Below are 16151 nucleotides of genomic sequence, written 5' to 3' on the forward strand. Positions count from 1 at the left end.
ACAGAATGTTATAGCCCCCAAAACGATTTGGTTACCAACATCTTTTTGGTTGTACTGCACCTTTATTTAATTTTATACAGTTAACATAGAATAGGAAATAATATTTAATGAACAACTGTGTGCTTAACCAAAACATAATAAACTGGAATAAAAAGTAATTAATTAATGAAACCAAAGACTGTTAAACAGCCAACAATTATTTCAATGTCAGGGTAAATGTCTGCTTTAGACGGTTTCATGAGTATTGGGCACCTGTCATCGCCTGGAGGTCACTAATCTCAGAATTAAATATATATATATAAATTATTATTTTTTATCTATATAAATAAACCACTGATTAGAGTTTTAAACAACTACATTCTAGCATGAAAAACAGTTAAAACTTCATTTTCGGACGCAAATAGAGCCATCGAAGACGGGGCAATTGTCCCAATGTCTAGCCTGAAGACAGGCGCCTCTCGGCGGATACATGAGTAAATGAGCGCTGTTACCGCCTGGAGGTCATAGATCTCCGCTACACTGTCAGAAAAAATGTGCAAAATTTGTACCTTTTGGGGTACAATGGCTTGTCACTGGGGCAGTACCCTCAAGGGTACACCTGTTGTACCCTTTCACATGGGTACATATTTGTACCCTAGCAGTATGTACCTTCATGGGTCAAATATGTACCTCTGCTGACTAATTTGTACCTTACTTGGGCTATGGTACAATAATGTACCTTTAAAAAAGGTACAATTTCTCCTCCATAGGGATGAATTTTGTACCCTTTCATTTCAGATTTGTACTCCATACACAATAAATTTCATTTATCACATTTATTAAACATATTAAATATCAACATTTTTACAGGATGAATGTTTAAACATTACATTATTTTAAAAGACATTAAAATGTAACATTTTATCACAAACACACATTGAAAGATTCAAAACAATTACATTGTCACCTTTTTAGAAGATGAAAGTTTTAAACTATCACAAAGTCATACCAGATGCATAAACTTAAAAAAATAGCTGCTTAAACATTTTAAGAAACAGCAAAAAAACTTAATATTATTTTTTTTAACACCAGTACATCCCATTTCACTGAGCCTTTTTACCAATGTAACAAAGTAATTTTTCTAAAACAACAGTAGACCTAATAAAGTACATTTTTGTTAGTGCACTGCATTCTACATTTTCTAAAAGCATCAAGAATCTCAAAGCAATCTTTTACCATACAGTACATTGAAACATGTCACTTAAAGTATACCCTTAATCATTTTAGATCTCAAAAACACTTTTGATCAAAGTTTTACACATTTGATTTGAAATTTCTAAACATTCTTAAACAGTTTATCAGCAGAGTATGTTTCAAGAGCCTGAAAGTCCGTCTGTCTTGGTTCATAACACCCCATTCAAAGTCAAACTCTTACTGTATTTGCATGGAAATATGAATCATACAACAGCAGAATTAAAAACTTGCTACACAGAAACCAGTGCAGTATTGACATTTAAAATGTATTTCATTAAGAAAGAGTCATTTCTTCTCCATTAGCGGTCTCACATGCTCACAAAAACAGTTCAATTTGAACACCTGAATGTGTCTATCTCATCAAGGATGTTGGGCGGAGAAAATTCTTAGCATTGTTTCATCTTGTGCTTCTCAGTTGATTTGGGCAATGTTATTGAAATGTCTATAGCTGCTAGTCTTAAAACACTGATGCACAGACTCGAAACGCATGCACCAAAGTAAATGCAAAGATCCAAGCATTGCTGTTTGATGCAGACGCAGCAATACCAGTTCTCTCGGACAGCTGCACTGATCGTTGCTGTTGTTCAAATTTAAAGTGTTGCTCCATCTTGGGGAGTTGCTGATGTTCATCCTTTGCATTCTTTATGTAGCGTGGATAAGCCAAGTTGAAAACACAGTAAACAGCGAAGGATGTAATAATGCCTTTAAACTCCTATTCTCCAACACTTTGCAAAGGACTTTCAACCATCTGTAGAGTTGGGTATGGAGCATCATCATCATCCCACTGTGAAAGGAAAAAAAAGGACATCAATAAACAATGTAAAATCTGTCAGAACTGCATAACATCTATCAGAGTATTACAAAGTGTTTAACCAACAGTACCCAAACCTCTTCCAGTGTAATTGACTTTCTCTTTAAGAATATGGGGGAGCAGAATTAGAGCAGCACGAAAGTCAGAATCTATTGCAAAATAAAATCATCCATTCATTTTTTTTATTTTCGGCTTAGTCCCTTTATTAATCTGGGGTCGCCACCGCGGAATGAACCGCCAACATATCCAGCACGCGTTTTACACAGCGGATGCCCTTCTAGCTGCAACCCATCACTGGAAAACACCCATACACACTTATTCACACACTATGGCCAAATTAGCTTACCTAATTCACCTGTACCGCATGTCTTTGGACTTGTCGAGGAAACCGGAGCACCCGGAGGAAACCCACACCAACATGGGGAGAACATGCAAACTCCACACAGAAATGCCAACTGACCCAGCCAAGTCTCGAACCAGCAACCTTCTTGATGTGAGGCGATCGTGCTACCCACTGCGCCACCGTGACACCCTAAAATAAACAAGACAAATAATGAAGTACTCTTAAATAATTAAATAAAATAAAGGACCTGTTTTTAAAATAAAGAAAAAAATATTGGAACGTTTAGCAAATGCTGAATAAAAGATATTGATGTATTTTTATGAATTACATTTTTTAAAGAAAAACATTAAGGAATGTTCTCCATATAAAGGGTTTGTATATAAGGCCTATGAGTTTAAACTTGCTAAATGCAGCTTGAAAAGGCACTTAATGATCACATCCAAGAAATAAGGTTTTGATCTAGCAAAATTATTATTATGTAAGTTTTATGTTAATGCCTGTAGTATCATCTGCAAACTTCTATTCTCTTGCTTTTTGTAGACTTTGGCCAGTGGAGATGCTTTTTTTTCTTAATTAAGCTCATGCACCTTTAGCACAAGCTGCCCTTGAAGCTCTGACTTGGTTGGAGATGGTTGATGAATGCATTCAGTCAGGTTCACCATGACTATAATAAACAAAAAGGAAATTAGGGATTCACTTTAACTAAAAACATTATCTAATATTCTTTGTTGCCATTTCCCTTTAGTTATCACTGTACAAATAGTTGTAAGCTTGAATGCACATACGTGTTCACCACAAAGCTTGAAAATTAAAATATTTTTACAATAGTCATAACATTTATAATAGTCATTTAATCCTACACTTAGGCTTATGCTGACATTAAACTTTTCATTTAAACTGAGAACTGATTTAAAATGTGTGATCTCACTGACAAGGGTAATTTTAATAAAGGGTCACACACCTTATTTCACTGGATACGCAGGACATTCGCATTACTCTTAAAAGATGATGCATCCTCACCAATTGCAGCAATCACCTATTGGATCAAATATAAGTCCAAAATAATGACAATCATAAAAAATCAAATTTAACTTTAACACTTCACCTAACAGTTTCATAGAAAAAGGGAGATTAAATTTAAGACTGCACAATGAATTCCTGGGGAAAAAGTATGTATACACACACACACACACACACACACACACACACATATTGCTAAGTACATCCATCACTGATATCTCTTTTAAATTAAAAATTTCTACAGGATGATTTACAATAATATCTATACGGAGACCCGGAAGGGATGTTATAGTGACGAAAAAAATGGGTGGGAGAAAAAAAAACTGAGTGATAGTTAAACATATTTTTGAAAGTTTTTGCATTCCCTCGCAAAAATGTTTTGCGGTCTCTCCCAAATATATGTTTTGCCTTTCCCTCGCAAAACTTTTCGACAGACACTTCACTTCATTATATCCTATTATTAGGTATTTTCCCATATTTCTCTCATATTTTTAATCTTGAAAGCTTGTTGAAATTAATATAAGAATGTGTGCGTTCACTTTGTTTCAATTAAAGCTGTGCGTCGATCAGGGCCTCTCATATGCAACCTTTGAATCAGTGATTCAAAAATATATATGAATTCTAAAATTGAAATGTTGTAGTTTGTATTTTATTTTAATTAATTTTTTTGTTTAATATGTATTAAAGATGTTTGGTATATATATATATATATATATATATATATATATATATATATATATATATATATATATATATATATTATTAAGTGACTATAAAGTTGTAATCATTATTAGGAGGTTAAGTCAATTAAAAAGGCCTCAAATTACAGCAGGTGAAGGTTATTGTGACCTTGATTAAGCTTTAACTTAAGACCTGAGAGTAAATCAGGCTAGTTTCCCAGCATAAGTTGCCAGAGTAACCGAGTTTGAACTATCGTAAATTTGATTTATGAAAAAGAATCGGACATTAATAAACCTGACTTACTAAAATAAGCCTGGCTTTTTCTGTAAGCTTGGTTTATGGAACTGGCCCCTGATCCTGATCCCCTATATGCGTCCACATGCAAGTCGACAAAGCTGAAGTTTATATCATATGGCTATGAAGCAAAAATGAGGAATAATGAGTCAGGGAGGTAACCAAGACTTTATAACATTAATTCTCAGCAATAAGTCGTGTGTAAGACAACAGATAATTCTATAAAACATACATTCTTTGTATTCTATAGAACTTTAATATTCATGCAAAAGTCTTTGAATATCCCTCCAGTTGTGTCTTTACATAGTTTTTCAGTTACATTTAAGATTGATTTCTGTTATTTATTTACAATAATAGTTGTATACTAATAATGATATTAAAGAAATTGTTATATTTATTGAAAATAATAAAAAATATTTAATTTTGTCATTAATAATTATTTTAAATCTATATATTTAAAATATATATTTATATTGGGGATGGGGTATTATGGTATGTTTGGGGTGGATTCACCCAGGGTGCCATTTAAACTAGAACCGCCACTGCTACCAAGACAATACAGGTAGTCTATATATTTATATAGACTTGCCATGTTGGTTTTAGATGTGTGAACTTCATTCTTTTTTTTAGTCCCTTTATTAATTCGGGGTCGCCACAGCAGAAGCAACAGCCAATTTATCCAGCATGTTCCACGCAGCGGATGCCCTTCCAGCTGCAACCCATCACAGGGAAACATGTGACTGAACTAAATGTAAACTGTTTTAAAGTGTTACATTTGTTAAATTGGCAATATGAATACGGACTATTAAAAGAATAAGCAACAATCATGCTTTGGTTCATTAATAGGTCTACAAAAAATTTTAACAAAAATATTTTTACTGAAAATATAGACTGAACCTTTACTAAACTACTTCTTTGAACTTTCAAAAGAATTTATCAAATAATTCATTCTTAAAATTGCATTACATTGAAACTAATTAAATTAAAGTTGTACATTGTTAATATGACAAAAATATTTTAAAAATACTTACCTTAAAACTGAAGTTTTAAACTGATGGAATGGTCACATATGGTTTATTTCTATTACATTAAGGCAGTATAACTGAGAATATGTAGTATGAAAATCATCACTATAGCTCATTCCTAAATAAGAGGAATAAGTCTTTTTTTATTCTGAAAAAATATGCACAAATAAGTGTTTATTTCATCATAATTTATATAAAAAATGTGAAATTAGGAAAAATATATATTTTGAAATGGGATTACACCTGAGACTGTGGTGTCAATGCTAGTTAAATTATGGGCTGCAATATGAAATACGTTTGAGGGTTAAGAAAATGTTCTTTTCAAGAATAGGGTATGCACAGCTAGTGTTTCTTTCCATCAAGATAAACTTCCAGTGAAATGTTACAGTTAATGTAATTAAAAGAAAAAAGATAATCAGTTAAACAGACTTCAGCATTCATTTACTGGTTAAAGTGTAAAATGAGATGAAAAGCCGTTTACAAGTACACACCTGTCAGGATTAGCAGGCCAGTGTTTAAACTTCACCCAGGTTACTTCACTTTGACCCAGGTTACTAAAAATAAAAAAAAGTCCTTCTGCATACTTTCGAATATACCCTATTCTGCCATCAATGTTGGAGAAAATTATTTTGCATGGGGAGGAGTCATAAGTGTTTATTTTGTGTTTTAGGTGAACACAGACAGTCTGTACCTTACAGACTCTACAAATGTTGCTGTTTTCCCAAGCTTGGACTTAGTGGAGAGGAGTCACCATGAAGTTCATGGCTGCGAACCTGAAACTGCTTCGAGTCAGCGCAGTTTTTTATTTAGTCAAACAACTTCAAGTTCACCAGCAACACGCTTTGCACCACCACCTAGAGCTGGTAGTCAAAGTCAGAGTCAAAGATCATTTCAAAGGTAACCCCTTAAAATAGTACTCATTTAAAGTGTCTGTGGAGATATACTAATTAAAAAAATAAGCATATTCATATATATATATATATATATATATATATATATATATATATATATATATATATATATATATATATATATATATATATTCATTTATTAATAGGTTGTTTTGAAAATAAGGTTAACTTTTAATACAAACATTACTTTTTTTTAGATCCATTCACATCTCTGAAATTGAAGATGGACGCCTGGTTTCAAGTCGGGTAGTGGTGATACGCTTTGTTGAGTGTGAGGCAAATGTGGCCAACATTCTAGAAAAAGTCAATTTGGCAATGGGCAATGAAGAGTCCTATATCCTTACTAACACCCAGGGAAACGAAATCTTGCATTCTGAGGGCACAACTGGTAAATAAACCTGTCTTTTCATTTATACATTTTATTAATGTGATTTATTGATTTTTATTAATTTAGTGGAATAACATTGGTTGCACACATTTAAATACAACTATTCTGTTGAACTTATTCTTCAATGCAGAAGTGCACTTGTTTTTGTGATCGTTTTAGAATATCAGATTCAGTTGCCTATGTGAGAAATGACTAGGAGTAACGCCTGTTTCACACCGCAAGCGTCAGCGGCGCGTGAGCAAAGCATGAGCAGCGCGTGTGTTTTCGGCGTCCATGTTAACAGATTAGAGCTTTCATACCGCACGCAGCAGCGCGACAGAGCCAGGCGTGAGCGTCCCCGAAGCAGCAGTGCAGCGATAGTTTCGGCGCTGGGTCTATTTTTGACGCACTGCTCACGCTCAATTAAAGTTCACTTGAGTTATTCCTACCGGGAGCTGTTTGCACTGTGAATCTGACAACACGAAAATAAGAAAAAAAGAATGGCATGCATTGGTTACTTTTGGCCGTCTCATCATCTGCACGAGCATGAATTAACGAGCTGTTATACTGCCGCTGGACATCACTGAAGCGGAGAAAGTAACACTAGTTTGATCATGTATAAATATCATTATAACTATATTGTATAAATATGATTATAACTAGGTCTACAGCAACCTGATAATCAAAAAACAAATGACATGATATCACAGGCGATTGTCTTCTGACTGTAGACACTTCTCATCTAAGTTAGCTTAAGAAGCATACAGTACTATTTGATCTATAAATTTTGTAAAATAAACATTTGCAGGTTAAAGAAACAGCATAGGAGGGGCCTTGGTGCAGATGAAAAGTTTAAAAAGTGTATTTGTGTATAGAGAGACATGGATAACTAGATAGAATAGACAGAGATAGGTTGATCTCTGCAGCAGCTGCCGAAGACGCAGCTGGTGTGAAAGGCAAATGCCTGCGTGCTGCTACTGCTCGACATACGCGCTGCGCACGCTCTGCTCACGCGCCGCTGACGCTTGCGGTGTGAAACAGGCGTAATAAATGTCTGAAAACGGTCAAACTACTTGCTCTACAAACAAGTGTTTGCATGACTAAACAGATAAAGTAGAATAATATTATCAGTTTGCAACATCAAGCAGCAAAACAAGCTGTTTTCAACATATAATGAATGAAAGTGAATAAGACCGGAGGTCTCGAGCAAAAATGATTAAAATGGCTGAACCTGCTCATCCGCGTAGAATAAGGTGAATAGCAAAACAGTAAAAACAATTTTTTTTATGTACACAATACTTGCAGATACCCTCTTCTCACAAACCATAAAATAAAATCCACCACTTAAATTTTCTATGTACTAATAATACGACCCCAAATCAACAAAAAAGTTGAGACTGTGGAGCAAATAAAAAATATAAAAAAGAAAAAAGAAAGAAAGTTGTTGTTTCTAAATCTACTTTGACTTGTATTTGATAGCAGACAATTCAACAAACATTATTTAATGTGTTCCTCGTTTTTATTTATTACTTTTTCAAAATAAACACGCATTCCAATTTTGGTTCTTGTAACACATTTCTGAAACAGGTGTGACAGTAAAGCATTTACCACTTTGTAATGTTGCCATTTCTTTTCTCGACACAAAGATTTTTAGGGACTGAAGACAACGAGTGATTAAGTGTTTCTGGTGTCATTTTGTACCATTCCTCCTGCAAATGTGTGCCAAATGTGGTTTCGCATTGTCTTGTTGAAATATGCATAGGTGTCCCTGGTAGAGACGACAGCATATTGTGCTTCAAAATCTTTGGCTTTCCAGCATTAATGGTGCATCATAGCAGTGCAAGTTACCTATGTCAAGGGCACCGACACAACCCTATACCATGACAGACCCTGGCTTTTGGACTTGCTTCATGTACAGTTCTGGATGATGTTTTTCTTCTTTGGTTCAGAGCACACAACGTCCATTTCTCCACTAAAAAAATAATCTACATAGGTTCAACTGATTTATCTGACCACAGTACATGTTTCCACTGTCCTATTGATGTAATGCACTGTTGAAGATGAAATATCCAAATGAATTAATATGTTTCTTTGAGGAACATCGTGTTTAAACATTTCAATAATTTCCTCAATAATTTACTGGCAATTCTCTGCCCATCTTTTCTCCTAAAGGACTATATCCTTCTTGGATGTTGCTTTTGTACTAAATCATAATTACAATCACCTGTTGACATAACCTCTTTCAAATCATATCATTGTTTAACTAATTTACCTGATTACTAGTCCTAAATTGCTCTTTTACCAACTTTTTGGAAATGTATTGCAGGTCTGAATGACAGCAAAAGCTAGAGTTTGAGCATGCGAAATTTGTTGTACGGTGCTGCGAAAAGGGGCAGGATTAAACAAGATGATTAGATATTTAAAAAAGCGAGCGATTGCTCCATATTTAAATTGTCTGTCCTGAAAGTCATGTTTTGATCCTCAATTGATCTCACACAGTCAAGTGATGCACATCTTTCTAATGCAGCAAACTGCAAAATTTGTCGTACGAGCTTGCATTTACAATCTGACGCATTCGAATGCATATGAATCAGAAGTCTATAGGGAGAAAAGTCCAGTGTAACCACAGCTAAAGGATGTATCTTTAGAAATGAAAAGAAGCTGACTAGACAAAACATGATTTTTTTGTGTTCATATTTTATGTGTCTGCAAGGAAATACAAGTCGAAGTAAATTTGGAAATCACAACTTTCTTTTGTTGTGTTTTTCATATTGTCCTAACTCCCTCAGAATTGGGGTTATATGTACTAGCATGACTTTAAAGTACAGAAGTGCATCTGTAATTCTGAAAAACAGAAGCAGTCTCATATTTTCAGTAACAAATGATGATATGTTTATGAAGTGTTGTTATCCTTTAGGTTTTTTTTGTGTTGATTTTACTAATTTATCATTTAAAACAAAAGCCACATTAGATAATAATAAACTTCATTGTTGCTTTACTGTTTACTGGAAATATGCCATTTTTGTCTTAGGTTCATGCTACTGGAGACAAAATTCCAGAAAGGTCCATGCAGTGGAAAGGACTGCATTTAGACAGTGGCAGCAAACCAGGAGGTATTGCAGTTTAATTTAATAATTATCCTGTGAATAAGAAAGCTATTTATGAATGCATGATGTCTTAAGCATGTTTTTGACAAGTCAAGCCAAACAAAGTACAACAGTGTTAAAATAAAAAATACTGCAATAAATAAAACCATCAATATGTTTTAAAACTATGTTTTTTCAATAGTCGCAGAGATGCTGTAAGCTCTATTCAAAGCTTAAAAAACCAAATCGAGGAGCTGATGGAAGCCTCTCATGGCCTGGAAAACGTTTCCAGACAAATTCAAGAAATTGTGACAAACACGGAGGGAGCAGCACAGAGAGTGAATGTTATGACAGTATTAAAGGAGACTTTCATGTGCTTAATTTGCTGAGGTACACACACATATAAATCTACATCATTAAGTGTCCTCAACTTCAACAACAAAATTTGAGTTTAACCTTAAACTTTGAAACCTCTTTGTTTATATGGAACCACTAGAAAGTTTTTCTCTGTAGATTTTATTTAATTATTATATTGCCAAAAGATGAATAATGTTGAATTTCTCTCTCTTTTTCATACCATTTCCCCTCTACCAGCAATCATGGAACAACCAGTCTTCACGACATGCTGCAGGACTGTGGTGGGGTGCAAGATTTGTTTGGAACAGTGGAGGGAAAATTCGACCCAGTGCCCAAAATGTAGAGCGGAAGATTTTGTAATATTAGATGTTACAGGCCTATCCCCTCTCCTGGACACCACCAAAAATTTGGTGTAATTTGTTTATCTGCAAGTTAAAGGATAAATGTTCAATGGAGTTTCGTTTACAGATTGATTGTAAAAATTCTGTTTAATATATTTGTTTATACTATGTTATGTGGACTTTCATTTGCAGTTTATATGTGTGATATGTTTGGTCACAAATAGTTTTGAACTGCATTTTTGTTCTTAATTTTATTTACTTGAACCTCACATCTTGATAGTTTAAGTCACTAAGACTTATTTTCAAATAAAAATTATATAAAGATACAAAACTATTTTTGTCTTTATTAAATGCATTTCTAATTGTACAATTTGATATTATCTATAACACCAAAAACAAATTCATTGTATTAAAGAGTTTTGTTTTTGGTACTGTTTTTCAGCTGGCATAGGCCCACACAGAAACTTTGCGCACGTTGTTTCTTGTTTATTCTTGAACAAATTCCGTCTCACAAATTAAAAAAAAAAAATTAACTTCATACCATTGTACACATCATGCTTATTAAAAGACTACATATTTTACTGCAGTATCATCTTTTGTTAAGTAATTTGTTTACAAGGGCTCAATTGTTTGCACAAGTTTATTTGGCCTTTTTTTTATACAGAATATACTGTATTTACCTGCATAAACAATTTAAATTTGGTGAATAACCTAAATATTACCTCAAATAAGTATTACAGACTTGTAATAAAATAATTATCATCATTAATCCTGACACCCATATAAAGACTTGCTTACAAATTAAGTTTAAAAATTATTTTATTAAATGTAAAAATATATTATTATAAAATATTTTATCTCTTGTTAAACCAGAAATTTTAAAAGTGATTTTAAATGAACCTGCTCTTTCTGGGAAATTTCTACTTTAAAGTGTAGCTCTTTTATTTTGGTCCTTTTGTTCAATCTTTTTGGATTGAAATGCCTTTTTAAAATGCTTTTATTATACAAAATAACCCTATTCGTAGATATTTATTTCCTTTTTAAGTGCTCTCCCGTTTCCCCCTTTTTTCTCGTGCGTTTGTTAGCCTGCTACTTTAATTTAATTCATAATTGCCGTATTGGTTAAAAGTAAACTATAGTTTGTAGACTGTATTCAGTTTTGTTTGTATTGTAATTTTTTTGTTGTACTTGCAAAAAATAAATAAATGATCACGCCATGTGATCGTACTCATGACTGCCGAACTTTGAGCCCTGAAGTGTTCGGCTTGACGCAGGCCCGGCACTACCGGGGGGGGGGGGGGGGGGGGGGGGGACGGGGGGCAAAGAGGGGCAATTGACCCCTCTGAAAGAAGTTTTTATAAAGGATTGTTCACTCAAGACGGAAAATTCTTTGTCATTAATTACAAACACTCCTGTCGTTCCAATCTTTAGAACACACATTTTAACATTTTACATTATATGACATAGCAATTAAATTATGAAAATTGTGAGATTAAAGCTAGTCCTATAGTCCAGAGATCCGGTCCCCGCGTCAGGTCAGGTGCGCCCGAAAATAAAACGCGCACACGGCGATGAAGGCGCACTCATTTCACAAGGGAGAAAAGTGAGGGGACATGAGATGATCAGCTTAATTAAATACATTTGGTGAACTAAATCTTTAAACACAACTCTCTTGAGCTCTCAAAGGAAGAAACGCAGAAGAAATTTGCTGTTAAATCAATTTTAGCAGAGCAACTGCCAGTCATTTTCACATTAGTTATTTGGGAAGATGTAGCCTAATAAAATGTTTTAATAAAAATAAATAGTCCACTGCACAGTCCCACAGAAGGCTACACTATAAATAATAGGCCTATTTTAATTAATTAATTAATATTATTATTAATATGATTACAATTAAGCTAAAATTGACAAAACGCATAGGCCTTTGAATGTTTGCTTTCATTTTGACATTGCTAAAAAGCGCACTTTTACAGTGTAGAGAAACATCCCATTATGCAGCAGCAGTCTAGTATAATAAATGCCTTTTGGATTTAAAGATGACCACCCTGCGAAGTCAAGTTTGCAGTGTTATAAATGGAATAGGTATATAGTGCTTAAGTGCAATTACCGCGGATCAACCGAGAAACCTGCTGCAGGTAGGTTGGATGATAATCTTTTTAAAATATGTAGGCTAATTAAGGCTATACTGCTATTTGCTTATGCAAAATTAAACAACATTAAATATATTATAAACCTACAGCATATCGAATTTGTTTTGACTTGTAGCTCATGACCCTAAAATAAAAATAACCTGAAAACAAGTTATTAAAATGTATTATAAATTAATAAATAAAATGACGGGTAGGCCTAGTAATGGTTTATGATGGTTTACAAATGACAAGCAGACAATATCACGAAAAAAACGCACTTATGATAGCCAAAGATAAAGCTTTATTTTTACATTTAAAATGATGAAAAAAGTTTTATAGCCTATTGAGTTGCCTGTTATCCGTGCCAAACAAATTTTTACGGTAATAACTGAATTTAGGCATCTTTTTAAGGTATTTTTCTGGCTACACCTTAGAATGTAACTAATTGTTTTGAATGACATTAGATTGTAACATTTAGCTTTTCCCAAACACTGATGTTGGTTGGATAATGTTACGTGAAGCGTGATGACTCGGTTAAGCTGATTTCACTACATTTATTTACCGGTTATACGAATAGTCTGATCGTGGGTCAGCTTGCATGTGGGCATAATTTAACGTTTTTACCTAAAACTTTAAACATTCATATGCCTGCTATTTTAAATAAAATTGAAATAAATAAGGAGAAAAACATATGATTTAAAGCACTCGTTTGGCACTGAAGCCATGATCCGTCTGCATTAATAAGTGGTATCGTTGCATTACCATCATTAATAAAATCAGTAATAGCGAAACGGTGCATATTATTATTACTATTAAAACGTATATTACTGCCTTAGGTCAGTAAGAAAGTAAAGTAATAATAAATGTGAATAAACAGCCTAAATGAAAGGAACAAGAGAGACCAAAATCAGCCACCAGGTCTAGTGCCCACCTATGGATTTAAAATGCCCCCTCAGTTCTGATATCCTGGCGCCAGGCCTGGCTTGTGGGCTCCGTTTTCAACTCCGCCCACCATCACCGGCTGCATCCACGAACCTTCATAAAGCTTGCCCACCACTAAATGTGTATCAATTTAAATTTATTTAGCTTTTCAATTAATTTTAGTAATATTATTGACTAATATATGTTTTTGTGTGAAAGTAATTTGTGATTTTGTGGTAAGGCGAGGACACAGGAAAATTAAGGAAAAAAATTACCAAAACTAACATATACAAGTTGGAAAACAAATTGAGGGCTACTAAACAAAAACACAACAACAGAAATTCAGGAAGTCTGAACACAACCAAAATGACCAGCTAAATGAAACAACTACAGAGGATTTAAAGACAAACAGTGCATCTTAAACAACAGAAGTAACAATAAAACATAACATTTATCAATAATTACTAATCAAACTAATTCTAAATTAAAGACACAAATAAAGGACTCAAATAGCTTAAACAAAGCATTTTAATGAAATAAACAAAAATTAGGGCTGTACTGGGGCGCAGTGGACAGCCACAGAGCGAGAATATAAGTTTAGCACGTTCGCCTTACAGCTAGAAGGTCGCTGCTTGAGCCTTGCCTTGTCATTAGGTGTTTCGGTGTGAAGTTTGCATGCTCTCCCCGTGTTCGCGTGAGAAAAGACGCTGCGTAAAACATATGGATAATTTGGCGGTTCATTCCGTGGCCTAATTGTAACTTATAACTAGCCCCGCTGTGTCGTGTTTTCCTTAAAACTGTCTAGCAGTCACAGTTTTTTACATCTTGCAAAATTGTTTCATTTTTTAGCATTGAAGACGATAATCACAATAATATAGGCTAACTTATAAGATTTTACTTTTAGACTCTTAACAGATTTTTTAAAATAAAAGTATCGAAAGGGCGAAACAGTGGCGCCTCACAGCAAGACGGTCGCTTGTTCGAGCCTCGGCTCTAGTTGGCGTTTCTGTGTGGAGTTTGCATGTTCTCCCTGCCTTCGCGTTGGTTTCCTCCGGGTGCTCCGGTTTCCCCCACAGTCTAAAGACATGCGGTACAGGTGAATTGGGTGGCTAAATTGTCCGTGGTGTATGAGTGTGTGTGTGTGTGTGTGTGTGTGTGTGTGTGTGTGTGTATGTTTCACAGAGATGGGTTGCGGCTGGAAGGGCATCCGCTGCGTAAAAACTTGCTGGATAGGTTGGCGGTTCATTCTGCTGTGGCGACTAAGCCGACAAGAAAATGATAAAGGGACTAAGCCGACAAGAAAATGAATGAATGAATATATATATATATATATATATATATATATATATATATATATATATATATATATATATATATATTTTGCACCTATTTGTAGGTGTGACAGGTGCCACTTTGGGTGGCAAACCCTGGTACACCCGTGGCTACGCCCCTGGGCTGATTAGTCTGTTTTTAGCCTATACGCGCAGCGATAGACAAGGCGCCTTTATCAAGCCTGCAGCCTATATAATATTTAGATATTTATATATATATAAACGTTTAGCTCTGATCATGCAAGGATCATAATGCGTTGTAGGCTACATTCTTCTTATTCTTCAGTAGATCCGTAAATTATGTATTTTATAAACTGATCGTTTAAAAAGACTATTAGCCTAACTGTAATTCTCTGAATGGAAAAGTTTTGATTAAAGTCCTGTCCTTTTAATGATTTTCTACAATTTGAGCAGAAATAAAGACAACTTAATTCGGCATATATAGTGCGCTGGATTTCTATGCGCTTCGCGCGCTTTACTGAATGCACTTCTCTTTTTTTATTAGTATTACACTTCATTTTATATATATATATATATATATATATATATATATATATATATATATATATATATATATATATATATTGGAAAATTAAATATTAAATAAATAATAATAACAGCAACAAAAACAAAACAAAAAAAATACTAGCCTACTTTGGCGTTGCAACAAAATTTTAAAGATCTTAAAGCCTGCTTTTTTTTATTTGTAAGACTTTGTTTTCGTTATACTGATTCAAATTACTGGGTTATTGGGAGACTGAGCGGCGCGCATCAAGCGCAATCATTGCTAACGCAATCGGCGCCACAGTTTTGACTGCATTATCACTGTGACATTTATTCACATATGACTGTATATGGTGAACTGTCATGATTTTGGCCACTGCTGACACTACTGAATTATGCGTATCAGATCGATTTAGAATTGGTCAAAGCCGCCTGATAAATAAGTGGTATACCGTAGGTCAAACAGTTGTGTTGCCTGCTAATCTCCAATACACCACCAAATTATTATTTACAGTTTTTTACAATGGCTATGACACTTTTTTCAATACATTTAACAAGTTTGCTAAACTCTTAACGCAGCAACACACCTAAAATACACAATTGGCAAAACAGTTAATTTCATGCTCAAAATCACACATTATAAACTTAACCTCTAAACTACTTTTCAAAATACAATAATAAACGAACACACTACACCATGTCTAACAAAACACTGCAATCATGTTTCAAAATAAAATTATTGTTCAAAACACAAACACATGTTCTCTTCCAACATAAACATTCAGTCAATCAGAACA

At 34.2% G+C, this 16151-nt stretch overlaps 1 long non-coding RNA gene and 1 pseudogene across 1 annotated transcript; one reads left to right on the forward strand and one right to left on the reverse strand.

Annotated features, from left to right (window-relative positions):
• Positions 1 to 800: 800 nt before the first annotated feature.
• On the reverse strand, positions 801 to 2611 carry LOC148682290 (uncharacterized). Its single transcript, XR_015942969.1, has 2 exons — positions 2391 to 2611; positions 801 to 2017 (listed from the first exon to the last, which is right to left on the reverse strand). It is a non-coding gene; the product is annotated as an uncharacterized LOC148682290 (long non-coding RNA).
• A 1483-nt stretch (positions 2612 to 4094) lies between these two features.
• Positions 4095 to 10731, forward strand: LOC141381915 (uncharacterized; annotated as a pseudogene).
• Positions 10732 to 16151: the final 5420 nt, after the last annotated feature.

This window comes from Danio rerio, chromosome 4 (genome assembly GCF_052040795.2).
Source record: "Danio rerio strain M-AB ecotype USA chromosome 4, GRCz13ab, whole genome shotgun sequence".
In the NCBI taxonomy this organism is placed as follows: Eukaryota; Metazoa; Chordata; class Actinopteri; order Cypriniformes; family Danionidae; genus Danio; species Danio rerio.